Raw genomic sequence first — 12,500 nt, 5'->3', positions numbered from 1 at the left:
TTTACATTGGAAGCACATCGTTAGAGTTATCTAAGAGAATTTCTATCCATCACTCAACATTTAGAGATAGAAATAAACGGAATAGTACCGGTCTCAGCAAACTGATTTGGAATTTAAAAGACCACAATGAACAATTTCATTTGGAATGGTTGATCCTCTCAATTTCGATACCATATGACAAAGGCAAGAAATTCTGTCTTCTCTGCAATTCTGAGCTATTTTTCATTATTTTTTCTAAAAATACTCTAGTAAACACGGTTATAGAACGAGCATACAGATGTAAGCATTGGCAAAAGCATACTTTTAGTGCATATAAGTAGTCTCTCTCATTATATAGTTTAGATTTTAATTTCCTTTATATTTAACATTCACTATTAATATCCCTACTCTTTCTGTTAGCTACTTATGACGTTATATCATATAACGTTTTTTTAAACAATATTAATAGCGTTCTGTCTATCGCTATACGAATCCATCATTTTTTGCTAAAATGTCGTATTGACAAGTTTCGTTTTTTCACTTTCCCGAAGAGAAGATTGCATTGTTTTATACTTTTATTCTTTTGAATAAGTATCAGTGGAATTTTTGAAACATATGTAGAAAGAAAAAATACTTGTTTAAACCTGCGTTGACTCCATTTTTTATTCCTATATATATATATATATATATATATATATATATATATATTATGTATGTATATGTTTATATATATATATATATAATTAGAAACAAACCACCTTTTATCACATATATATGTATCTATGTATGTATAAGTATACATGCATGTATACAAACACCAATTGTAATTATGATATGCGATATTACAGATGAAAAGTGTTATATGACTTTTAATTTAACCCGGAAAATAGCTGAATAAATCTCTCGAATGGAGGGTTCTTATCGAAAGATGATAATTTCATGTCCATCGAGCGCCCGAATATAGTTTATGTTGCCAATATGTTTAATTCATATTGCCTGCAGCCGTATTGTTGTAAATAGATATGACGGTGTCAAATGGCTAACAGATGTGTGCATCAGTAGGAAAGGCAATTTGAATGTTTGGTGTACAAGTCATCTCCGTTGTCTTGCTTTTTAAATTCCTGATGTGTATAGCTCAATATACAATATAGCTGATTATAGCAGTAATACAATGGTTAGTTTAAAGGTTTACTTTTATTCTGCAATGTTTTAGTTGTAAAGAAGGTGCTGTGCCATTGTTTTCTGGCATTTGTTGTATTGAAATTTAATGTACAGCTTAGATATTATCACATCAATATCTGCAAAACAAACGTAGATACAAAACAAATTCCAGAAGGTTGATTCTGGAGTGACGAATATGGTGATTATTTATATGAGATGTGAGTGGATGAGGTAGTATGTCTGATAAAAATAAAAAGGAAGAGAAATCGGAACATTGGTACGTTTCGATTTGTAGTGGTACTAAAATAGACAGTTCCTGCTGATTGTGGTCTTTATGGTACAGTAGAAAAGGCTACGCTAGATGAGAGCATTCTGTGGTCAAGTGATTGTTATAAGCTGTTAAGTAATTTTTGTCAATTAACCGCTTGGTTTTCTTTTGAATGTGATCATGAATGCTTCTGTGCATAGAAGCAGGAGGACGCCATATGTTGAAGCAGTATTTCACAGTGTGCTTCTATTGAGTTTTATACAGTCAGCAATAGAGAAGTTCATGCATAGCCTAACCTTGTAAGGAAAGGCCAGTACTTCAGACACAAATCTGCAGTGTTATCACAATAGGATTCTAAGGCGCTATGAAGTTAATGTAAACTACAAAAAATTGTAATGAATTTGTAGCTTCAAACTGCTTTGTGTCAAGTAGAAAATAAAAGTTTCAAGATTGCTTTCTTGATTTTTACAGTGTATCACATTCCCATTATGTTTCGGTTCAAGGATATATTACAAAATTTATTAGACGAGGTTAAAATAGATAAAAAATAAATGAAATTTTCTTTTTTATTATTAAGCATGTGTGAGCTTTGTTAGCGATATAAGAATTGAGTATTTCATGTAAAAGAAAAATATTTTCAGTGATATAAGCGATGCTTGAAAGACGCGTGATTTGATAACCTACACGATATGCGCTGACAGAGTATGGGGATGATTGAGGTCCACTTGCAGAAGCAACGATGGTACGATCTGGCAGAAAGCTTCTGACCCAAAAATGAGAGTAAGGTGGGGTATACACCTGATTTGTTTAGACAAGTGATTCTAATGTTATGCATGCTTTACTGATATCAAGCTCAACGACCTTATTTTTACCAAATTCCTGAATGGCGAAGGATCACTCTTGTATCATATTGAAGGTTTGACAATCAGTAGTTCTGTTTTTTACATGAGACGTCTATGTGGCTATTATGGTGTGAGCGCGAATACGTCTGTTTCCAGATTAAAAATATATTAAAATGATATGCAAAAGTGGCGACTCTACTGGTATTTATAATACACTGCAATTTTATGCGTTCAAAAATACTCAGAGTCGATTTCGTATTGATTTCTCATTATAATGGTAATATACTACATGTGGACCATTAAATCTGAACACCCAAAACATCGGTATTTTGTAAATAATAACATTAATATATATTATCAGAATGATTGTAAGGTACTCAATATTCATTACTGTAATTACGTTTATAATGTACTTGTTCCAACTTTTTTGTCCTAGATATCGTCTTCAAGATTATGTAAAAACAAATAATAACAATGATGATGAGAACGAGGAGAAGGAAAAGCAGAAGGAGAAGTAGAAGGATAAAAACGGAATACTGAAAATTAGATGACATATGGGTAAAGAAAATCCAACAAGTTTTTTCTGATATAAAGCCTGCAGTTTGTGATATTTCATTCGGCGACAAATGATAAATAGTGACATTCATTCTTTAGAGTATTGATACTCGACAAGTACCGAGATGCTTATAATCAATAATTAAAATCTGGACACTGATTCAGCTCAACGAGATGTTACATTGTTGTTATATTGTTGTTGCTTTCTAGTCATAAGTCAGCTCTAATGGCAGACTTATGTTCAAAGAAATTCATGCTATGACTACTCTGTATATTTTCTTTTTCTTTTTTTCTTTTACAACACTGTTTATCCTGTTTAATATTTTAAGACAACAATGTCTGATTTTGGTGGTAATTCAATTGCTACTTCTAGCTTACGAAAGTCCTTGGTGAACCTTTCACTATGGGAGCTTTTCTTTCGTTGTATAGCTTGTTTTGTTAGGTATGTGCACATGTCCTGCAAAAATAAGGTGGATATAGTTGAGTGTTTTATTGATTTACTAACTCAATTGGGAATGCTCTAAACATCTCAAACTTAATATAAGCTGGGGAAAATTAGCTTCCCCTGTCTATTTTTCCAACTTATATTCGGCTCTAATTCTCCTTTTGCTAAACGGGGGTGGTAGAATGGAGGAAGATGTAGAAAATGGACTAAGTACCAAGCATAAATTAATGTCGTCCTATCTGTGTAATGAGTTCAAACCCAGGGCAGGCTTACATTGAGTTTTCAGGCCGAAGAATGTTTTCTTGATATCGTAATAAAAAAGAAGATGAGGAACATCGAAAAATCCTTTCAATACATCTGTGGATGGAGGTATGAAAAGTTCATCCTTATACTGTAGACCTAAACTGAATGTAGAACGGTCTCCGTTAAATGCATCCAAGGTCCAGGAGGTGATGCTAAACTGCCTGACAGTCCACCATATTTTACTCACAAGATTTTATCGATCTCAAGGTTATTCTACGTCCCATACAGTGGGTTAGAAATGGAAAATTACTACAAAGTAAAATCTCTTAATCATAGATCTACGCTTTCTGTAAGCTAAAGGTATGTGATGCAAATGATTTGATTCAAACGATTATGATCTCTTACATAAAATCTGGAGCCTTATTTTCATATGAAACAATTTTTTTCCTACAATAAATATGGAAAAGTAGAGAAGCTAATAGGGAACAAGATTTTTAATTTCACAACTGTTAGTTTCATATTTTTATCAACTGAATTCAAAATCCACTTTGGCATATTTGACTTTCGTAGTTTTGAAGTCAATATAGTTAACTTTGCTCATAATTCAAAACGATTATGCGCTTGACCTAGAATTCTTTGGTCTTGCGCCAATGTGTAAGACCATTAACGTTGGAATTAGAGTGCAGTCATGAAACATACCACCAGAGTTTTCTCACATAATCTTTAAAAACAAAAGGAAATCGAAGACTTTATTAAAATTCTCCTTTGTGGTTTGGGTGTCAAGTATATACAAAATAATATGAAATGCAAGCTGTTAATGATGTTTATACATGCAAATACTTGAATTCCTAGTGTACTGATTAAAATCAATAGAGAAACCAGGAAACGGAAGGTTATTGCATTTATTTTTGCATGGTTTAAGATTATAAAGGCGCACCAGAAGTGAAATTTTAGGGTGCGATATTAATGGAGGACATTGACCATATCTTATTACTGCTTTTTTATCTAATCGAGTGCAGAGGGATAAAAAGCAAATCAAATTTCGGTGAGATGTAGTTTCAGAAAGTTGAGCAAAAAAAAAAAAACGATGTTGTGTAACACTTTTAATCCGGGGTTCAAGCATTGTTGTATCATCCCATCGATTTTTAAAACCTTTCTAACGAGGAATCATGCCGTGTTTATTTATTTTGTTCTTTATTTTGGTTTTTGTACAGACAAATAAGAAGAGATCAGTGTCATCAAATGATGCTCAGCTATTGATGAACTGCATCTATAATCAATTTTAGATTGAAGCCATTTCTATAGCCTTTTGTCGAGATTGTCTTTGTTGAAAGAATCAATGGGCCAATTATAGCGAATTATCAAGTAATATACGTTCTGGTGACTAATAGCCGAGGGAATAAGATTTTGTTCGTGGTAGCTAAAGGGTCGATAGTTCGCATACTCACCTTGACCTGGCACCGTATCTAAAGCAGCGCACCTAACAATTCGCAGACCAATTCATCTAGTTTTCAATAAGTGTCATAGGTTAAGATAACTAACTACATTAAAAAAAAAACATCACGTAACCAACGAGTATTTAGTAATTTTGAGTTCAAATTGAATGCGGGAAAAGCTTAGAGAGCGCATTCTTCTTCCCAGTTAACTTGTCCAGATCCAAGGATTTGTTATCTGAGTATTCAAAGTGGTTATCACATACACTCACACACACATTATTGATTTACTTTATATAAATTTAAGAAACATTTCGTAAACTGAGAAAAAGTCCAATATTTCTGGAGTGTCGGGGAATATTTGATTAAATCGGCCTTAGCACATACCTGCTACAAAAAAAGTTAAAATAAAAATGTAAATTTTTCTGTTTATCTATAAATCAATAGACAAGAGTCAGAATTTATGACTTTTCTGGACCAAAAAATAGGCAAGTGTTCAAAGTTAATTTCTGAATGTTGTAAGCTGGGAGAGAATCTTGGTGGAAATAATTGAGCAAATCATTAAGGATGGAATCTGTAGTTGGGGCTTAATAGAGACATTGAGAAATTTAAGGTCCTTTGAGTGGAGACAGTGTCCCCTTTAAAATTTCAGAGAAGCAGATGCCACATAGGAGAGACAGAAGAGAGAAACAAGAGATTTATAAGAAACTTGACGGTATTGTTTAGCCACTTGTCAACTCCCGTAGTGCAGACTCCTGGTCGAAGACTTTCTAGTTACGCCAGTATTGCTTGTTTTCTGATCTGCTTTTCCAGAATTGCAATATGCTCTTTATAAACGATGGTATGGTTGAGAGTCATTTGGCAGTTATTTTTTGTAGTAGTAGCGACATGATATAAGTTCCATTATTGGGTTCATAGATTCCTAGCTTCCTATCTAGCAATTGTATTTATGTTGGTAAAAGAGTATTTTCCAACCAGTTGAATCCTCTGTTTTGAATGTGCGGTCTTGGAATATTGCCTGCGTACAGGTAGTAACATTTTAGATACGAAAATAGAATTAGAAGAATGGTACTTATCTTTGTGTGTGGCGGGTAGCAGTAAATGCTAGACGGTCATATATGTCATTCCGATTATAGGACATTAAACTGAACTTCGGGAAACAGTATACTTGGTAATAGAGAGATCAAGGAAAGCCACGCCAATACATGTTGCAATGCAGCTATGAGTAAAACAAACCATGCTACTAAAGCCATGATGGAAAGGATGGAACCTGTAATGAATGTCTGCAGAAGCACATTAACCAGAATTTCTTATGTCACTCAAGTCTAAAGTCCTCTGATGCAAAGTTTAAGGTTTAGAAGGCAGGTAGCGGGCATCTTATGCTAAGTCTGATCTCTGCTGAAAGCCTGATGTCAGTATCTTAGAAAACATATATGAGTACATACATAACTACATACATAAACACGCATATCCAAACATGAACGGGGAGAGAGAGGGGGAAAGTGGGAGGGAGAGGGGAGAGAGTGGGAGAGACAGACAGACAGACAGACAGAAGGTGAGATAGAGAGAAAGAGAAAAAGATAGACAGATACAGAAAGACAAAGGGAAATAAATAGATCGATAGATAGATTGATTGAAAGAAAGATAGATAGAAGATAGATAGATAGATAGATAGATAGATAGATAGAGATAGATAGATAGATAGATAGATAGATGGATGGATGAATAGATAGATAGATGGATAGATAGATAGATAGATAGATAGATGGATGGATGGATGGATGGATGGATGGATAGATAGATAGATAGATAGATAGATAGATAGATAGATAGATAGATAGATAGATAGATAGATAGATAGATAGACAGCCAGAAAGACAGACAGACAGGCAGACAGACAGACAGGCAGATCGATAGATAGATAAATAGATAGATAGATAGACATATAGATAGGTAGCTAGCTAGATATATATATATATATATATATATATAGATAGATAGATAGATAGATAGACAGATAGATAGATAGATAGATAGATAGATAGATAGATAGATAGATAGATAGATAGATAGATAGATAGATAGATAGATAGATAGATATATTGACAGAGACAGAGAGAGATTAATGTGTTCAGTGCAGTCTTGTTAGCAACTTCACATAATGTAAGTATAGTGATAGTCTAAGCTATCGTTATTTAATGTCTCCTTTCTTGGTTAATAAAAGTTAAGTCGACTCAAGCAGAATATCAGAGCAAAAATATTGGAAATATTACAACTTTTCTTTGTCATATTTATTGCTTAAACTTCATGTGTAAGTAACACGGATTTATTTGCCATAGACTTGTTCTCTAATGAAATATTATAGTTCGTTATCATGCTATGTGTCTTTATTATACTTTATATATTTATGCCTGTGTGATAAGAAACGCTTGTCAATTTCAACGCACAATGTTTCAGCATCTCACAAAAGTATCAAGTCTTTGTAAGAAATCAAACCAGCTTTAGATCTATAATCATGAGTACAGTTCTCGTAGAGGCGGTTGGCCCAGTGATCATAGTGTTGCGCTTACGATAGCTAGATCGTAGTGTCGATTTCCGGACCGGGCGGTGAGAAACATACTTCATCTCATGTCGCGGTGTGCGTGTGGTAGAATCGTTACTGCGTCGTCAGAAATACTTTACGGTATATATATATATATATATAAATATATATATATATTCCGGATCTATACATTCAGGGTTCAAATGCCATCTGCCAGGAGAAAGCAACAAAAAAAACTCCATCCCAGTATGCATCCCAAGCCCAGTCATGGATGCCGAAATTCCAGAAATATACTTGACGACAGCAGTGGAGAGTATGAGCCCTCACATATAGTAAGTGCTCAAGAAGATTTACATGCACAAGACCTGCCCAGTAGCGGACAGTTGTCATAATAGCATTGAAAACAGTGAAGAGCAAAACGGTGACATGCTGGAATTAATATTCTCGTTTTCCCCATATGTTGTCAGCATACCGAACTAACCATGAGAACAAAATTACTATGGTTCATAGCATAGTGTTTGCTTCTATAATTAACACTATTCTATGTATATTCATTTAAAATTATGGTATGGATACATTTAAAAATATATGAATTCGAACTCAATTGATCTTTGAATCTTAGTAATGATCACTCAAACAAATCTATAATGTTGGATGTAACAGAAAACCAGGACTGGGTGTTTTCCACGTAGTCCGAATTACTTGATCAATCCATCTAAAGTGAAACTGGATAAGAAAAGCTGTAATATCTAGGATGCTACTCTCCTCGAAGCCATCAACATTACGGCCTCAATTATTCTCTGTATTAGTTTTATGGAAGCAACGATTCTGGAAGGTGTCTAATTCTTCTATAGAGACATACAGAATGTCCAAATATCAGACTCGTAGACTAAAGTAGCAATTACTGCAGGTACGCATTCATCAAATTTTCTTTTCAGAGTAGGCATCTCACGTTCCAAACTCAGTCCAACAATATACGATAGGATGCGTCGTTGCTTTAGACAAACTATTAAAGAACTCACTATCAAGAGAGGCGCTTGTATTAATTCTATTCTCCAAATAGGGAAAGAACTTATTTCAAATCGTCCCTATCAATTTTTATGCAGTTTACAGGAGTATTAAGGACAGGTTTGGTGAGTTTTACTCCTCCTTTATGCTCAGGAGTTGTCTTGGGTCGGTGAATAAAAAGCATTTAAGATTTAGGCTAAACGAAAGATTTTAACAGCATGCGAGAAATGTTTCACAAATGATATGGCAATATCAAAGAAAGTTGCCACAAATACCGCTTCATCAGCAAACAAATCGAAAACAATTGTTGCCCTGTTCAGTGTATTTGATTTGAATCTCTAGTGCTTAAACACTTCTCCACTAATATGCGAAGCAAATATGACCTCCTCCTGTCTAACACATTGAAGTGTTGCTGCTGGCTTCTGTTTAAAGCAAAGAAAGAAAAGATACGAGAGCAAACCCTGATAAAGGCAAAGCACACAAAACATAAATGCAAATTAGTTTTATTTATTTAACTATCAACCGTTATTAGGAAACTAGTTTCGTTTCTTCTCTAGGGAATATCTAAAAAAATTGTAAAACAACATCGTCTTTTACACATATGGAAACACACGCGCGCGCACGCAATCATGCACACAGGCACACGCACATAAGCATAGACACACAATCACAGACTCTCTCTCTCTCTCTGTCTCTCGCTCACACACACGTACGTACATACATGCATGCACAAACACACGCGTGCACACGCACAGACTGACACATACACTGACATATACACACTCACACACGATCAAACACACTCATAAAAACAGAAATTCTGATGTAAAAACGGAGAAAATATTTGCTTGTATCAACACACACACACGCTTATACTAAAAAACATGGATACGGATTGATATACATTCACACATTAAACTCACACGTACATCGTATCAACACTAACATATGTCCTCAAAATTACATTTCACATGCACTTACATATGTCCACATACTAAATATTGCACTCATAATTCAATAGGCAACCACACGTACATGCAAACGCTACTAGACTAGCACAATATGCTATTTCCATCGTTATCTATATTTGAATTACAAAGGTTTCTCAAAGATAATTCGCGCGAATACTAGTCATATAACTGTGCCGTACAAATGCAGTCATATAAGTTTTGCCAAACAAATTCAGCTGTACATGTACTACGTTATATATACACACGTCAAGATCATAGGTATCTACGTATATTTATGAAGATGCGTGGTATATAGATTAGTGTGTTTCGTTCATTATTATATGTTTGTCGTTTTGATTTCTGGACAGGGTGATGCGCTCTGTTCTTGAGCAACACACTTCATTTCAGGTTGTTTCACTCCACTAAGCAGGCAAAAATGAGTATTTCTGCGACGGACTGGCGTCTCATCCAGCGGTGGTTGGGGATGGATATTTACGCCACAGATTCCGGAGAACCGGCCTTATTACTCTATTTCTCAGTCTATTGCTTGTGAAGGATCATTGATATGTGTGCTTGTGTGTGTGTATGTGTGTGTTCGCGCGCGCGTTGTTGTGTATTTGTATGTAAGCACAATTGCGTGTGCACGCGTGCATATACGTATATAGTATATGCACATACACATTTTCTAGATAGATAAATAGATAGATACATAGAGATAGATAGATAGATAGATAGATAGATAGATAGATAGATAGATAGATAGATAGATAGATAGATAGTTGGATAGATAGATAGATAGATAGATAGATAGATAGATAGATAGATAGATAGATAGATAGATAGATAGATAGATAGAACTAAATCTATACAAGGAACACACAGAGGCACACGAACTTAGATGTATATTTATATACACACATATATTTATATACACCCGTATACGTATTTCTTTATATTTTAGTAAATATTTCAGGAGAGAACGGGCAAATTGTAATTCCTTCGAGACAGGGTGGGAAGAACAGATTTTCTGTAGAGGGTCCGTCTGGAGCAAGTGGACATGCTGAAAAGTCAGATGGAAAAGCTAACTCGTGCGACTGAGATATATATATATATGTATATATATATATATATATATATATATATATATATATATATATATATATATATATATATATTATATATATATATATATATATATATGCTTATATGTATATGCGTGTGTATTCATATAATATTTGTTGCAAATCTATCAATACGAATGTGTGAGCTTGCGTGCGGACGCGTATGTGTGTTTGGAAAAGACTGATTTTATGCATAAATGGTTTTGTAGTATATAAGCATACTTGAACAGATGCGGGGTATGTGGACAGTTGATATCAAAAACCTAACCATGATCAACGATCTAATATCGATCGTGTGCTTTTTCTCTCAAAGGTTGGTTACTTCACTAATGCATTTCAGAAAACAATGACAGCTTACATGTTTGGTCTAGGCATTTAATCACTCATACAATATATATTATTCTTTGATGGAGCCAAATATAGACTGGCTTTTTGCTTGCCGGTGTGTATACATATATATAATATATATGTATATATATATATATTATATATATATATATATATATATATGCACATATATACATACATATGTGTGTGTGTGGTGTTGGTGGGTGTGTATACGGTCATTGCTTGTAAAAAACGTCAGTGACTGGTTTTATATACTGGCTTATGTGTGTCCTACTTACTATTTCATTCAAAAATGGCACAGAAAAGACATTCAAACACCTTGCTCCAGTATGGCCCCAATCTCTGATTAAAGTCAGTAACAGATTAATATATATATATATATATATATATATATATATATATATATATATATATATATATACATACATACATATATATACACATGTATATATATAAGTATATATATATATATATATATAAATATAATACACACGTATATATGTATATATATATATATGTATTATGTTTATATACATATATGTTGTGTGTGTACCTATCTATCTATTTATCCAGTTATGTTTATACATATATATATATGCTATTAAGTTAGACATGGCCTGGGTCAATACTGGCCAAAACCTTTCTAAGTTATTCTAAGTATATATATATATATATATATATATATATATATATATATATATATATGTACATATACATATACATTCATATATCAGTGGCGACTCAGGCATTCGGGCTTTTCAGGCTTAGCCCAAGATTTACTGAAGTGAATGTGTATTTTCAAGTCGATTTAATTTCTGCCAACAATCAAGTGTGTTATAGCAGCCAATAACTTGGGCTCTTTCATTGAACATGGTTGCAGTTCATTTATTTCCAGTCAGTGTCTGCTGGTCGTCCTGTGTCAAAAAATAGCTTTCGATATCGTTCACACGCGACTGAATTTGGCTCAGAAGTTACAGCCCGAGCTGTTATCTATAATCATAAAAAATAAAAGTAATTCAAATTCAATGTTTTCATGAAACAATAAATTCCTATACAGATTATGATTTAAATTCCAATCTATGAAATGCTTCCGTTCCACAATATTCTTAAAAGAACAAAAATCATCCTCGCAACTCGGCCTAATATGAACGAGCCTGGTAGATGTAGAAGACAAACTGGCGTCTCTAGTCAAGAATACAGGCGATAGTTAGATCGGTGGTGTTTGTCGTGCACTCCGCTATCGCTATCTGACTACTATAATTCTGTGCCTGTATGTGTAAATGCCAGTTGCGTTTTGCAGAGTTGCTTTCATTTTACCTTTATTGTAGAAATGGAGAAAGGCATAATACTAGATATAAAAAATAAGCCATTTGTGGCAAGAAATATTGCAGAAAAATGTGAAATTCTTCGAACAGGCATGTGTCTTATGCAAAATCTGTGAAGAGCCCATGTAACGAAATCTGTTGTGAGCCCGAGCGACGCTGATGAGCTGGAGTTGCCTCTGATAATACACACACACACAGAGATAGACACACACACATATATATATATATATATATATATATATATATATACACGATTTGGTTAAAGACAAAAGTCAGGCAT

At 33.9% G+C, this 12,500-nt stretch overlaps 1 protein-coding gene across 2 annotated transcripts in view; it reads left to right on the top strand.

Annotated features, from left to right (window-relative positions):
- The window catches only part of LOC115213913 (BTB/POZ domain-containing protein KCTD16), a 100,261-nt gene that overhangs the window by 12,339 nt on the left and 75,422 nt on the right, over window positions 1–12,500 (top strand). The gene's annotated exons all lie outside the window — the stretch shown is intronic.

The sequence above is a fragment of the Octopus sinensis genome, linkage group LG7 (genome assembly GCF_006345805.1).
Source record: "Octopus sinensis linkage group LG7, ASM634580v1, whole genome shotgun sequence".
NCBI classification, from domain to species: Eukaryota; Metazoa; Mollusca; class Cephalopoda; order Octopoda; family Octopodidae; genus Octopus; species Octopus sinensis.
The sequence above is the reverse complement of the archived record's forward strand: the minus strand, read 5'-3'. Positions and strand labels throughout refer to the sequence as shown.